The sequence below is a fragment of the Leiobunum rupestre genome, chromosome 2 (genome assembly GCF_980474605.1).
Source record: "Leiobunum rupestre chromosome 2, qqLeiRupe1.1.hap1, whole genome shotgun sequence".
Classification (NCBI taxonomy): domain Eukaryota; kingdom Metazoa; phylum Arthropoda; class Arachnida; order Opiliones; family Sclerosomatidae; genus Leiobunum; species Leiobunum rupestre.
In genome coordinates, this window is record NC_143385.1 from 88,541,351 (window position 1) to 88,557,030 (window position 15,680).

General features: G+C 40.3%; 1 long non-coding RNA gene across 1 annotated transcript; it reads left to right on the forward strand.

Moving 5' to 3' along the window:
* The first annotated feature begins 190 nt into the window (after nt 1–190).
* On the forward strand, nt 191–15,043 carry LOC149960282 (uncharacterized). Its single transcript, XR_016478424.1, has 3 exons — nt 191–214; nt 1,992–2,114; nt 14,424–15,043. It is a non-coding gene; the product is annotated as an uncharacterized LOC149960282 (long non-coding RNA).
* Nucleotides 15,044–15,680: the final 637 nt, after the last annotated feature.

Here is a 15,680-nt window from a genome sequence, read left to right on the forward strand (position 1 = left end):
AGGTCTGAGAATTATTTTCGCCGAGCACACACTATTTACTGAATGGTTGATATAATAATAAAAAAAAAATCAGCATGGCTCCACCTAGCGACGTCAGATTATCTTTATTGCGACCAATATCATTCTAACAGTTGAAACTCGCTTATTGAAAAGGTTACCATGGAAACAAAATTGGAAGGAACGAGCTAAACTGTAAATCTTTAAAGGCAGAGACGTAGGTTTTCAAAATACAATAGAAGCTTAAATAAAACCTGTTCAGCGATTTGCCTAGAAGTAGTAATACTGAGAACCAGGACATACTGGGGTGGCGCAGTGGTTAGCACTTACGCCTCGCAGCAAGAGGAGCCGGGTTCGATCCTAGCTTGTGGTACTGGGTGAAAACTCGAAATAACTCCTTCTGCGTTGAGTTTGCAAGTTCTCTCCCCACTGGTTTAAGGGGTTTTCCTCCGAGCTCTTCGGTTTCCCCTTCCATAAAAACTTGTCTAGGTTAACGGTAATAGTTAATGTAGGGAGCTGTTGGCTCGCGTGGCATGAAGGGCTTGCTCCCACCCTCCTACGCATTGTAACCCGGCCCCCTGTTTAAAGGCATTATAAGTCGCTAGATGACTTGGGCCTAAGGTGGTGCCTTGGGTATTAGCCTAGCTTATTATTATTATTATTATTATACTTGTAAACGCGTTATATTTTCAAGCGCGCTGCTTAATGTTTCAATATTGAAGGGCTCGTTCAATTTCGCACGAGCCTCCTGAAAGAAAGAAAATGCGCATGCGCCATCAACTTTACCTTTACAAATAAATCTAATATAAACACGTGACTAATTTAATCAGTGACTCGCGCATGCGTGTAGGAGAGACGAAAGAAATAGAGAGAGCCATTTATTGAAGCGCCAATTCGCTAAATTTAGATTCCCTTCTATAAATTTGATAACGCTTCTTTCTACACAAAGTAATTTACTTCATACCGCGTGAAGAATGTACATAGCATACTTATGTATGATTATGTTATGGTATTATGGTAAAATATTTGAATACTTACCAAACGCGTAAGCAACGCAAAGGAGCAAGGCTGTACTAAACTTGATATTCATTTCGAACTATTCAACGTCCTCGTATTACTAGCTGAGGTATACTGATACTAAACGAACTCCCGCACTGTGCTTTTTATAGGAATGATTAGTAATTATGAAAACTAGGTGACCAAAATTAATATCTAGTTGAACTTGAAGCTCACAAACTACCACGACTTTCTGTCATACTCATGATGGGCTTCATGCTACCCTGATCCACTGGTCCACATTTCAGTATACGGTGACGCTACCAATTTTCATCATAGATTCTTATTGGTTTCAATCAAATCAAGGAATGTCAGAACGTAATGGCTTTTTATGCAGGCCAATAACAAACGAAAAATTGTCATAAATTATTTTTTATTCATGGTAAACCTTGTGACAGGACCCAATTCATTTTTACAGGTCAATAACAAACATTATGGATAAGCCGGAAATTGTTAATCGTTTCTTTAATTCCAACGATTGACTTGGTGAAGAATTACCTAGATACGTCAATAATTTACGATATCCATTAGTGCAGGGTGACCAGGGAAGGCTTTGGAAATGATATAGGAAAAATAGGAATTTTAGAGACGAATTATAGGATAATATTGTAAACTAAATAGGCGACTTGTAGGAAAATATAGGACATTATATAGGAAAAATAGTAAGGTAATTATTGCAGATCGGTATACTTTGACTCGCATATTGATATTTGTTGTACACTGCTTTTTTGCATTATTGGATCACTTAGCGGATTTACAAGATTTTGTTCGAAAGTGGTGCCCAGGTTTTTCACTAGATGTTCTATGACACGTCTTAGAGGCTCATAATTTTACATTTTAATTTAAGACTATTATATCTTGACTATTTAATTTTTATTAATGAAATAAACGTGATTTTTTTAGTATACGAAATATTGACAAGGCGAACTTTTTTCCAGACGAACTATTTGTTGGCGAGCTACTGAACTGTTGGCGTGCGAACTATTGCCCGCCAACTATTGACGTGCTTCCAGAGGTGGAGATAGAGATCGAGAGGAGCCCCCGGGAGGTCACATTTACAAGTAAGTTTTGTATTTAAGTATGGGGCTAGATATTACTTGGTGGTGTGATATAAGCGTAGGTTACGTAACATTAATGTTTTAGTTTACAAATAAGATCACAAAAAAACTTCTACATGTTATTAAAAATTTATTTTATTTGATTAGAGCCCATAGGTACCAAGTGTACTATAGGTTTTAGAAATGGATTTTCACTTCTTGAAAGCGGAGGTTTCAATTGATATGGTGAAATACTAATCAAGTGTTCTACCACAGAACACATATTACGCTACAATGATATGTAGAAAAACCGCTTTGGCGCAAATCTGTTTTCTTTTACGCTTTTACAAACGTATTAACGTCAATTTATTCTATAATATTTTTAATATTTATAAATTAAGTTAAAATAAATTAATGAGTTTAATATAAAATACAATCGTAGCCACGAATCGAACCCTGGTCATATTTTTAGCAGGTGGATTGTTTACCGCTGAGTCAGTCACTTTATTGAAAATAAAAAGTATCTCAGGGAAACTCTTACGAGGGGATGCATATTTTGACTGGCCAATTTGTTAAATATATATTTCAAAGAATTGTCTCTCAAAACATTATCTTTTCTATATCAAAAGAATAAATAAACGATGAAAGTTATCTTTGTTTGCGGTTAATCATAGACATAGTTAACCCTTTATTTTAATGTTAATTTTAACGGTTTGCCGAACCCTGATCCGAAGTCATTCTGTGAATTATCGCCACATTTCAATCCTTTGCGCCTTAAGTTTATATTGCAAGGATACCTTTTTAAATGGTTTCAAGTACACATGTCACTTACCAAACACAGCTTCGTCAAAGGACGTTTCGTGGAACTAATAATTAAGCCTTTCTCAACTATTCAACTAGCCATTACTTCTCGTAGTTGACGTTATTTATATTTACTTTGATGTGGATTAATAATCCGTTGGGAGAGCTAACCTTCTAAAAACGTCTAGCGGACTGAAACCCTGAAATTTTGCGCATTTTTATTTACTTGTGGTTCCGGTACAGGGGCATGCCAACGTTTTTACGACAGCGGGGCAAAAACAATATTATAAGCACATACCTTGTTAAATAGGCTGCGTCCAAAAAAATGCTAGAGATAGAAAACCAAACACAAGGGTGTCGCGTGTTTAGTCGGCCTGACAGATGGAAAATAAGTATCCGGAGTGAGCTACAACTCTGCGCCAAGTCTGCCCTTGAAAAAGGTAGCGGCAACAGAAGCGGCAACCAGTCGCCCCCGCTGCCCCCGTGGTTGGGGCACCCCTGTTCGGGTATGTGACTTCTGATGAAAAAAAGGACAACCATGTCTTAGCTTAGCACAACTTGCGCCAGCTCAATTTTATTTAAACCGCACAACTTTAATTTATTTTTACACATTTTAGGTAATTCTAGGTTCTAAATTATTACTCCGCTCATTTCAAGCTCTCTTTATATTCTAACTAGTGACTTCTAGCAACTCGTCACTCCCTACCAAACCAAAACTTTCCATGACTGCCCTCTCCTCTCTCTACCCCTCCTAAGATCCGCGCCTGTCCACTATTTGGCCATTATAGGGTACTGCAGTTTCCCGTTCGGGTTTTTCCATATTTCGTAACATTTCTTTATCCATTTCCATAATCACGCACAAAGCTCAATACAAACAAATTGGCAAGCCAAAATATGGCTCTCCTCGGAGGAGTTTCTAATTTTCAGTGACGCGTAACATGTATCCGTGGTTCTGTGGTAGAACGCTTACCTGTCGTGCAGGAGGGTACTAACTAAAATTGAAAAATATTTATACTATACCCTATGACAAAAAGAGGGTTGTTTTGGAAAAACATTTTCCCTAGTTCTAAGAAACTGCGTACGTAGCGATTACAATTTGCCCCGAAAATGCGTACGCGTTCGCAGCCTAGACAGACAGACAGACCCACTGACACACACACAACGACCCACACCCACACACACCCACACCCAACGACCGAAACGGTGAATAGTCCCCTCGGAGTGGTAATAAAAATTATTTACAGTAATTATGAAATCTTAATATATATATATATATATATATATATATATATATATATATATATATACAAATATTTTCAAAATTCAACATTCTCCCCACCTTGAACTAGGTTCAACAATGAAATTTCTAAACGATACAACATTTGTATCGGTCCTTTAAGTCGAATACCATTTGGTAAACGAACCACGCACGAACGTACCACACTATCTGCACCCGGCTTTGCTTCTCCTACTATCGCTGTTTTCCACATTAATCGAGGAGTATTCTTTTCGTCTATCAAAATATTTTCAAAATTCAACAGACCTATCGAAATCTTTCAACCACGTGTAACACCCGATTCTCTTAACTTGGACTGAAAGTTATCTCGCAGGACGGAAAAACCTTATCTAATGTAACGGTTAACTGACCCCTATTGGATTTGATGTCCTCTGTGGCGTTCCTCAATGGTCGTCACTTGGACCCCTCCTTTCAACTTCTATATCAGCGATATTCCCGACTACTTTCAACACTCAAAGTTGTTACAATTCGCTAAAGATCATAAAGTTCTAAATAAAATCGAGAACGTCTCCGATTGCGTCCATCTGGAGCGATGCTACAGCTGCTAATACAGTATATTTCTAATAAATAAACATGGAATAGTTTAAAAATTCAATGTGAATTTAGCTTATTAGGTGCGTTTTATAATCGGTAGGTATGCATAATTTAACACAAATATGCGGTAAAACACGTGCTAACTGGTGACATGAGCAACGTTTACCAAACGTGTTTTCGATAGGACACGTAGTATATATGTGTTTTTGCTATCTGGATATCGACTAACTCGGAAGACCCAGTTATATAAATATTTATATTGTAAACTATAGCCTACACTCGTGCCATTTAGTGTATAGGAAAGCGTACTCCGTATTTTTTAGTGTTTTCTGTTGGTAGTGGTGTAATACATGTAGCGACCAATTTAAAACTTCTATAGTTTCGTTATTTACAGTTCCTTTAAACTTCTTGTTTTATTCTAAATATAATTTCTTTCCACGTTTTCAAAATTCGACCTTTTCTCTGTTTTAGAAATTTATTAGTTGGTATAGCTTTGGACTACTCTGGCGGCGATGCTTCGCCCGGGTGAAGCTTTTTATAGCTCCATCGTTCTAATTGAAGTGACCGCGCAACGGACGGTCATTGGGAAGGGTTCGTCATAGGTGACCTCGTGGTCAAAGGTATCCTGGGTTTTCCCCTCCCCTTTATTATTCTCTCTCTCTCCGTTCTCTCACTGTTGGGATTAGCGAGTCCCCAACTTCTTTGTATTATGCCGTCGCGAGTCCCCTTTAACCCTTTATCTTCCCTGTGAGTTTATTGCCAGTCCGAATTGAGGGTTGCCAATTATGTGGTTCGGAGAAATTCTCCGTTGTTGTATATGTTAAGAATTTTTGATAGTTTATTGTTTGAATACATGGCGACTTGATGGTGCCAGGTTTGACATTACCTTTAACAAGTGATGAAAACTAACATCATGTCGCCATCGTGATGATTGGTTGGGTCAGGCCAGGTTGACTGGTCTCGAGCCGGTTGATTGGGGTGAAAGTTCGCGCGACCGAAAACCACGTGACGAGGCCATGAACAAAACCGGGGTGTTCGTGCCCTTTTGAGAGTACTTGACTGGGTTTCACGGAGACACCGAGACCACGACAGTGACCTGAGCGAAAAACTCCTCGGCCACAAGTGGCGGTCGTTCAGACTTATTCCGTAAGTCGCCGACGTGAATTAAGTTAACTCGCGCCTAAATGGCCTCCGAGTGCTGAAGGGGCGAATCTACGCAGTGAGAAAAGTCGGCAAGTGTGTGCGGTGTTCGGACTGAAACGCGACCGTATGGTCCACGGACGAGTGCGGGCTAAAACGCCGACAGTATGGACCTCGAACCGAATCCTTCAAATAAGTATCGTAAATGTCAAAGTTTTAAATAAGTTAACTTAATTCTAAATCATTAAACTTTATTTTGTTAATTATATTAATGGCAACTCTAAATCATTTAATTTTAAGCATACCCCTAGAACCCCATCAACCTCGCTAACATAGGTTCCCTAAAACTGACGCTTTCCGACGCGATTAAATTAAAGACCTAGATAGTAGGAGAATACTACAGTCGTGCTGAGGTAATGCAGTACCAACCTTGGCTGCTGTGAATGCTCCAGCTATAATTGATAAGAAAAGTGTGAAGAGTTGGATGGGTCAATCCACGACAATATGCCCAAAGGTGTCAACCCTAACTTTTTGGTTTAGGTGAGAAATTGGTTCTAGGAGTTCCTTTGTATGAAAAAGCCGAATTCTGAAATATTTTCAATGTACGATGGCCGGTTTTTGAGATATTTGATAATACACTTAGGTGAAAACTGGTAAAATTGGCCTAGGCCCCCTTCCTTTGGACGGGGATATCTTTTATATTATTATCCGTTTTCAATGAATGAAACGAAGCTTTTTTAAATCGTATACTTCAGTTTTAACCATTTAAGAGCTGCTTAAAGTATTCTACCTTTACGTGTTACATCAATTTTAGACACATTTACAATTTATTTAATCGGAAAGAACAAAATTTCAAGACAATAGACGCATTCACATATTGCCTACATTTAGTTATTAATTTGTATACCCCCGTCCCGCTAGGCACTACGGGGGGTACCACTAGATTTACAAATTACATTTGTAAAGAATGGTTAAATGAATGCGTAAGTCCCACTATTTTTTTTTTTTATTAGGCCTAATGATAAAACCTAAACAGGGAAGTCAACACTTATAAAAGCCCAATAAAAGGGCAAGAAAATAAAAGAAAATAAAACGGAAGTGTAGAATTAAAAGACAATGAGAAATCAGTCATCAACCTGGACATAAGTCCCCGAAGTGACTGATTATAAAGCGCATGATTTTCTCGAATACAATCATCTTGTCTGTGAGTTTCATATCTCCGAAGTTGGCTCTAGGGACCAGATGGAGTGTAAGAGGACAATTAGCTAAGTAGAGCTCAGAATCGCCTGTCTCTGACTCACAGACACAGGCAGGACTGAGCACATGACCTAAACCATGCAAGTAACTAGGGAATTTACCGTGACCACTAAGAATCTGCGTTGAGAAGTGGTTAGGGTTGACACCATTGTCGCCCACTCTAGGAATAAAATTCCTAGTAACAATGCCCTTAGTGCTGTCGCTCCAACTTCTCTGCCAATACCTCTTGGTAATGCCCCTCAAAATACTTTTAATACTACCCTTTTCGGGTTTAATAGAGTGGACCACCTGATTTAATAATGCGCCCTTGGCCAACGCATCCGCTCTCTCGTTACCCAAAATACCACTGTGTGCTTTAACCCAATTAAGGGTGACTTTGGCGCCATGATTAAGAATCAAATCCCTAATGTTTGCACACATACCATTATAAGGTTGGAAGAGTTTCCAATGGCCCGTAGAGAAGATAGACTATCAGAAAAGATAGCTACCTCTTCAACGTGGAGTCACTCCCTAGCGAACCACTTAATGCTCTCCAAAATGGAGTAAAGCTCAATATAAAAAATACTAGGTTTATAACAGGTGTCCAGACGAAAAGTCTTAGCCACCAGTTCCAAACCTTGGTGATAGACCACAAATGCCGCAGCTGCGGCATTTTCCGATAGCGAACCATCGGACAAGGTCTCTAGTCCTGCATTAGTGGGAAGAGCGTCTCCACGAGAAATCTCTACACGAGAGGCTGGATGCCGGATCCAAGGGACACTTGGGTAAAGAAAATTTCCACCTACAACATTGTAATCACAGTGTTTAGCTCCCATCTGTTGGTAGAAAGACCTAAAGATGGTTGCTTCCTCACTTACAATGTATTCTATCGGGGTTAAGTTGGTAATTACCAATAACGCATCGGTAGAAATCGTACGATAATCACAGCAGACTCTAAGAGCTGCTATTCGTTGGATTGACCTGAGCTTTCGAATCATTAAAGAATTCTCTGTCTCGCGCCACCATGCGCCAGCACCGTAGGTGACAATACGCTCAATACAACCTTTATATACCACTCTCAAGGCTCTATAATCCAGACCCCACTCGACCTTCGCAAAGCAGGCAATGGACTGAACAATACGAGTTACCTTGTTCTTTACCTCCTCTAAGTGAGGCAAGAAACATAGAGTTTGGTCCAAGGTAACGCCGAAGACCTTGACAGTCTTGACATTAAGGATTATCTCGTTGTTGAGAGACAAAATTGGAAGCCGCTCCATCACCTTTGTCTTAGCAAAGGTCATAGCAACGGTCTTCTTTGCACAAAATTTCAACTTATAAATTGTGCTCCAACTATTGAGAGTATCCAGAACTTCGTTACCGAGGACCTCAAGACCACGTCTTGAAGAACTCCAGACCATCGCGTGTAGATCATCTGCAAAGGCCTGAATAGCACTCGCAGCCAGGTAAACCCGACTCAGAGCGCCATCCATCACTAAATTAAAGAGTAGGGGTCCGCTACAAGAACCCTGTGGACACCCCTTGGTGAGCGACTTACTAAGAACACTACTGCCTATATCAATTGAAGCGACTCTGTTGCTCAGAAAGCTCTTGTACAAATAGTACAGATTTTTCGGACAAGCAACCTGTTGAAGTCTCGACAGAACACCCGGAACCCAGACATTGTCAAAGGTCCCCTCTATGTCTGGAGTGCAGACCATTCTCTTTATTATGCTTAACGTTCTTGACGATGTTATATAGAGCATGCGTCGTAGATCGGCCATGTTTGAACCCATATTGGGCTGAGTTCATAAGACCTCTCATATGAAGAGAGTGGTACAGTCTTCTTGACAAGAGTTTATCAAGAACCTTACCCACTACTGAAAGTAGGGAGATCGGGCGATATGACCTAGCATTACGCCTATCCCTCCCCTCCTTATAAATCAATGAAATACTAGCCACCTTCCAAATTTTTGGAAAGTGACCAAGAGTCAGCCATGCATTGTAGAGGCGCACGAAAACCAAGGGACAGACCAAGAACATAATCCTTAAAAATTCGATAGTGATGCCATCGAAACCCGGGGCTTTGCCCCTTTTGAAGGAATCAATGACATCGAGTACCTACTCTTCTTTAAACTCTACATCGTCTGACTCGACGTAAGGAGTTTTGACTGACTCTCGGATTTCCTTGTGTACTTCAAGGTCATCTTCCTGCGAGTCGTCCTTAAAAAGAGAATTAAGAATAGTTTCATATGTTTCGGTGAGTCCCTCTGTCAGCGTGCCATCCTCTCTTTCCACAGTGGAGACAGCATTTTTTCGTTTGGCTTTGCCGGTTGCCAATTTATAAGGAAGCGAGTAAGGATCCTCCCTCGACACAGAAGAGCAAAAATTCTGCCAAGACTCCAACTTAGAGGAACTGATAAGGCACTTTTACTCTCGCTGGAGAGCCAAGTAGTCTTGTTTGTAGCGTTCCCTCACCAAAGGATCCATAGCCACCTGCATACGTTTCCGCGCTGTACGTACTAATTTTCGCTTCGTACTAAGACCCTCGTTCCACCAGGGAGCCGAGTTATATATCTTAGTAGTTGGCTTACGTTTAATGCTAAACTTACTAGCGTCATGGAAAATATCCTCAATAGACGAAGCAACACTATCGATCTGATCCCTAGTTTCAAGTGCTACTTGAGCCAGAGTCCCAAGAGGAATACTGATCCGGTCGCGAAAGCGATCCAGGTCCAGATCCTTCAAGTTAATAATACTACTGCTCTGAATGGCAATAGTCGTTGAGATATCAAAGAAAATGTAATTATGATCACTGTTGGTTACGTCATCAGAGACTTTCCAAGCAGTGATCATATTGAAAAAATTTAAAGTAGATAGAGTTAAATCTATCCAACTACTGCCATTCGTACTTGAAAAAGTTGGATCCGAACCAGGGTCATTAAGCACGACCAGATCCATGGACTCCACAAAATCAACACAAGCAGCACCTCTAGGACAATTGTCTCTCGAGCCCCAGAGAGTATGATGAGAATTGAAATCACCACCAATTATAATATTCCGCCCCGCGTACTTACGAATATGCTCTGATGTATTATTCAGGTGTTCTTCCAAGACCTCCGACGGGGGAGGAGGTATATAAATGGAGAACACCAAGAATGAGAGCACCCCCGCCTTTAACCCTACAATGGTCATATAATCTTCATTAAGAAGATTAATGACCTGAAATTGCGTATTGAAGATGGCAACAGCGGTCTTCGGGTTCGCGTCGGAACACACCACCCTGGCCGAAAGCGGGAGACCCGCGACCCTCTTATCCACCACATGAGGTTCCTGAATAATTGCGATATCAACACCGCCCTCTTGGCAAGTTTGCCGAAGAGTAGAAGTGGCAATCTTCCCCTTGCCAAGGTTCACCTGGACTAGTTTGATGAAAGTGTCCATCAGGCTAAGAATTAAAGTTGGTTCTTGATCGCAAAAATTGCAGTTCCCTCATGTAGAGTGGACAGAGGTTGTCCAGGGAGGAGTGCTCCGAGTTGAAATTAGTCTTTTTATCCCGGTTACTTTGGGCACAGTTCACGCAGCCCCTAATGGCATTGGTACAGTCTGCGTACCCATGTTCCTCGGAATCACAAAGAGAACATATTTGATTTTTCTGCTTATCGCAGTTTGCCACTACGTGACCGATAAGGGTATTAAGTACGGCATTAGGAACTTCGAGCACCCAATTCTTGCCGTAGCGCCTTTCTATAATTTTTTTGGTGTGGACGGAATATTTGACAGTGATTTCATCCTCCCCACATTCAAGATGATTGCAATCTATAATTTGGCTAACAAGCTCTTCTTTGCTGATCTCGGGGTCAACCTTTAAAACAAGAATTCGAGGTTTCCCCAGAGAGGGACGTCTAAGCACCACATTGTCCTTTAAACTCTCTGAGGCCTCGATAGAACATTTGAGTTTGTCGACCTCCTCTATGGACTCCAACTGAACGACCATGCCCTGCCCCTTACAGGGTCTTATGTTTTTAATTTTATGACTCGAGGGATTAAGATTTTTTCGAGTCTACGCCTAAAATGCTCGGAGGTTTCCTCCTTATACTTAGGATACAGCAATACTACATTCTCCTGTCTTGGAGGAATTTTAATTTTAGGAGTCTTCGGTTTACTAGTTACCGAAGGCTTTCTAGTAGTCGATTTCAGGCGCTGCCGTCCAGTTTGGCCCATAGATTCGGCCGGGGTCGGATCGGCTGCTGAGGCTATCTCGGAGAAGGTCGGTATCTGACGATCTAGCTTAGAGAGTAAAGCAATAGTGTTGTCCTTCTGCTCGTTGGAGCCAGACAACCGAGCGATTTGAAGGTGGCTTTTAATAACTAGAGTTTCTAAGTTTTTATATATTGCACGTATTTTAGCTCCTACGGCAATATTAATTTTACTACTAGCATTCGTCAGTATAGCTTCCATCTCCGAGGAGAGACTCAACAGCCGATCTTCTATACTATCTTCTACTATTTCAACTACGTCTCCCTCTGTGCGAGGGCGTTTGCGCTCATTCGAACTTTGAGAACTTGATTCTCCCGAAGGAGCTAGAGGTGTCAGTAAGACCTCTGACTGGTTAATTTGAGTATCCATGAATGAAAACTTAGTAATTCACCCAATTCCCTCCCCACCCACCACGGAGCCCGACCAGGGGACTTTCATTCGAAAGCCAGAGATAAGAAAAGTGCATACTCAGCGCCATGAACCCATCATGGACACCGATTGACCTACTCCCCTGCAACTTAGCTACAAAGAGAGAGCCGCTTGGTGCAGTACCGGCCAGTACGCACCGTCTGTCGGACCACAGTCCAGAACCAAAGAAGCGTGTTGCAGAAGTATGTTCCGCAGAGCAACTCCCACTCAACTCCCAGGGACTCCATTCCGTGGCTTACAGAATGCCTTTCACGGCAAACGAAAGGGCGAAAACAGCATGTCCAACCAATTGCCTGTAAGAAACAGGACGTCCAAAAAAACAACCAAAAATACGATTCCTTGGCGGGAACTCTGTCACGCCAGAAAGGCAAAGCGAAAAACGTGTTCATAATTATTTGAACTCCCCATGAAACACTAAGGAAGGGAGCTGCCACTAACAGTACTTCATGTATCCCCCTGCGTGGACTTTAAGGGGATTAACTTAGGGCCAGACCAACCACAAACGACGGCACTTCGGCGGTACCAAAATCCTAACACTAAGGCTCATAAGCACCAAACACCAAAACAAGCTTACAACACCCTCTCCAGGAGGGTTGCCAGCCCTTTATATCCCGGAGGGTAGCCTCGTTGTAACTTAAACGAAGATCTCTCAACTTAAAGAATAAGCCCCCAAACACAAGCATAACCGCTGGGATGTCCGTAGACAGAGAGCTAACTAAAGCGGAATGCAGACGACCTGGTTCCCCCCTAACGGGAACTACTAACTCCGAGGAGTTAAAGAACCAGCCGCCAAAGTAACGAAGATAGGTTCCCCCTTGGCAGGAACTACTAGCTCCGAAGAGCTAAGAAACCTATGTGCCGAAGCAACTAACCTAACAGACCGAACATGCAGTTGGTCCCATAAACACATTATGTGGAGGGCACGACAGTTTAATGAGATGCTTAGCTCAAAAATTTATCGAGTAAATAACTCTACTCTAGATCCGCCAGTTTAGCTAGATAAATTGTTTTCTCTACCCGGAGTCACCTCGGGAGGAAGCAGCATCAATTGATGACTACCCTGGACGGTCTTGGTCGAGGAGAGGCTTAAGAAGTATATTCGCTTCACTCAGACCCTGCGATAGAGGGTATTACCCGTCAAAAGATGATCAGAATAATCCCATCGCTTGACTCACAGTCGCCCTGTGTTTATGGTAAAGAAGCTTGACATGGTATCACCTACACCATATCGGCGAGAGGGCATAGACACCCCAAACTAGCAGGGAAATTTGCAAAAAGGGGCGAAATCCACTCGAGGTACCCAGCGCCGGCCCTAGGGTAGAGCAAGCGGAGCGGTCGCTCTAGGCGCCAGGACAGCGGCCAGGTGGAAAGGGGCGCCAAAATTCCTTTTGAGAGGCGCGGGGCGGCGTGGCAACAATCGAAAAACAATCTCGCTGGAGGTACCTTCCTATTTAATAATGTTTGAGGTAGATGGCGAAACTATAAAGTTTATGAAAAATAAATATTTTTTAAAAAGTTATTTATTAATTACTAAATTATAATACTTTAACTTCTTATTAAAAATATATAATTTTTGTAATTTAAATTAACAATTAATTTTAACAGTAGTTAACAATCTCCGCCATAGATGACACAATAATACAATTTTAAACTATCCAATCAGGGAAGATAATTTTGTTTTTTAAATCTCGACAAAACCGTTCTCCACTGAAAACTTTCAACCAATCGTTGAAAATCAAAATTATGACGTCATGTTGCTATCAGAGCGCCATCTACTAACAAATAACGCCATCACCACGTTACCTCGAAGGAATTTTACCCCTTTAAAGTTGCCTCTGCCCCTTAAAAATTGTAAATCCATCTATATTTTTCGTTTTCAAGAAAAAATATCATTTGTACAGCCACTCTTCGACCATTTTATTATATTGTAAAAACCAATAAAAAATTAGCTTTAATTTGATACACTACAATTTCATTCGATTTTATAAACTGAAAATGTATTTTTAATTTTAAGTAGGTCTTGTTGACTGAAATAAAGTTTAACACAACACAAAGTTTCTACATTCATTCTTCTCAGCAAGATCATTAAGAGGGTTTCTGAAATACTATCAAATGTTTAGTGTAAAAATATAACTGTAATTTAAAACGAATTATCCGAATTCAAGGACTAAAATTGTAAATTATTTTAAATATTGAAATTGTAAATTTCAAAATAAATTAAATTGTCTTTTAAATTTAAATTTTACTAATGTCGTTTCCAGGAGATTGATTTATGTACTCCAAAGCTAGATTAACTTCTAAAAAAGAGGAGCCTTCGATTTTGCCATGAACAACGTGGAGATGAAACTGTACTTGTGGGGGCTATTTGCCTTGATTTGTCAATAAGCCCCAAATGACATTACACACAAAGTTGTTCCAAACTTATCACTTTTGTTAATTTTTTGTGAATATTTAAGATATTTGAGCATTTATTTTTGTCTAGAACTGTACTTCTCAAATTATAACTCTTCATGATGAACGTAAATAGTTTTCAAAAAAGGTTTGGAAGTAACTTCTGTAGTGTTTCCAAATTTCGATATTAAACGACTTAAAAGTCAATTATTAAGAAACTAAACAACCAAAACCATTTTTTTTTCAAGGAATCCATTAATTACACCAGAAGCAACAGAAAATGATAACATCTATCTCCCTCAGGGCCGGCGTGAAGCGGGTTCAAAGAGTGCAGTCGCAACCTGGCCGCGCCGGTGAGGAATTTTAAGGACCTCGGGAAATTAAAAAGCTACTAAAACGAAATTTTTTATGCGGTATATTCCGAATCTCAAACCAAACGGAGTAAAAAAAACAGTAGGAGGGGTTAAAATAGTGGAAAGTCAGTCGTCACCGTACGTATTTCAATTTTTAAAACTTTCCATGGGTAAGCTATGGAAATTCCCATTATTGAGAACGAAAATGCAGATGTCTATCCGAGTGGTCGGACATTTGCCTGTTTTGTGTACGGGATTTTGGATTTTTTTAAAATCCAGGATTTTTTATTGTGGATTTGTCATACAAAGTCTATGTGAGCAAAATTCTTGGATTTTGGATTTTTTTCAAATGACCGACCCCTCGTGTCTATCTCTAATATCCGGTCCCAACTATTTCATTCCGCCCTACCGAATTTAATTTTCTACTTCAAAACCACTTGAGAGTATGCATAAAAACATTTTGGAAAAGCCCAATCATTAGAATTTAATGGCATAACAAAAGATTTTTCGGCAAAAAGAGCTAGGTGCCAATTCTATAAATTAAAAATTTAATGTTGTGATTTAACAAAAATTAATCAAAATAAAAACAACTGTTTTTAATGATGAAGTTTATTAATATTGGTTTTCTTTAAAAATCTGTTATGGTAAAAGGTGGGAGGCAGATTAATAAAGTTTTATAAAGTCATAAACCCCGAAAATACTATTTTCGTCTGGCCCCGCTGAAGTCCCAGCAAGCCCTGATTTTCCTTCTAAAAGGCTTGTTACTTAACCTTCGACGAGAATTGGATTGCTATTGACGTTACAAAAATAAGGGCTCTTCAAACTTATCGGACTGTCTATGCACGAAATTCGAGATAAAGAAGCAATTCAGGCAAAATTATAAGAAAACTATCATTAAATCCACAAGACTGCCATAATGTAAAACAGCCGTGATGCAGTCAGGGATAATAGAAAATAACAGACCAAAAACATAATCATAAAAAATTCGATAGTAATGCCATCAAAACCCGGAGCTTTGCCCCTTTTGAAGGAATCAATGACATTTAGTACTTCATCTTCTTTAAACTCTACATCGTCCGACTCGACGTAAGGAGCTTCGACTGACTCTCTGATTTCCTTGTGTACTTTAAGGTCATCTTCCTGCGAGTCATC